Consider the following 431-nt stretch of genomic DNA (forward strand, 5'->3'; position numbering starts at 1 on the left):
TCAAATGGCTCATCTGAGGCCCAACCTAAATGTGATTGGAGCACCCTGATATGAATACAGGAGACGCAGTCAAATATCCTGCATCCTGGCATTTCATTTCCGAATCAATCTGGAGCCCGGGAACGGATCACGTGATACATTCAGCGAACCAGGAACTAATTTATCATATTTGAGAAATGGAGTAAATAAAACAGTGAGAATGGGTCCACTCAGGTGTTATATGAATTGGTCAAAAGCTGTGCAAAACGTCGAGTAGAATATGATAATTACATTTCTGGTCTCACTATTGCTGTAAGTATCTGTTAACCACAGAATAATACCAAACGTGCATGCAAGCAAGCATGTCGAGTGCCTGACTACAGGAGAAAATGAAATTCAAATTTGCATGAATTGTCTCTATAACCTAGATGAATTTAAATGGATCATAAACA

General features: G+C 39.2%; 1 protein-coding gene across 1 annotated transcript in view; it reads right to left on the bottom strand.

The window, feature by feature from the left end:
- Window positions 1-431, bottom strand: part of LOC119590634 — a gene marked incomplete at its 5' end in the record, with an annotated part of 133,180 nt that overhangs the window by 131,397 nt on the left and 1,352 nt on the right.

Source organism: Penaeus monodon, chromosome 27, assembly GCF_015228065.2.
Source record: "Penaeus monodon isolate SGIC_2016 chromosome 27, NSTDA_Pmon_1, whole genome shotgun sequence".
Classification (NCBI taxonomy): Eukaryota; Metazoa; Arthropoda; class Malacostraca; order Decapoda; family Penaeidae; genus Penaeus; species Penaeus monodon.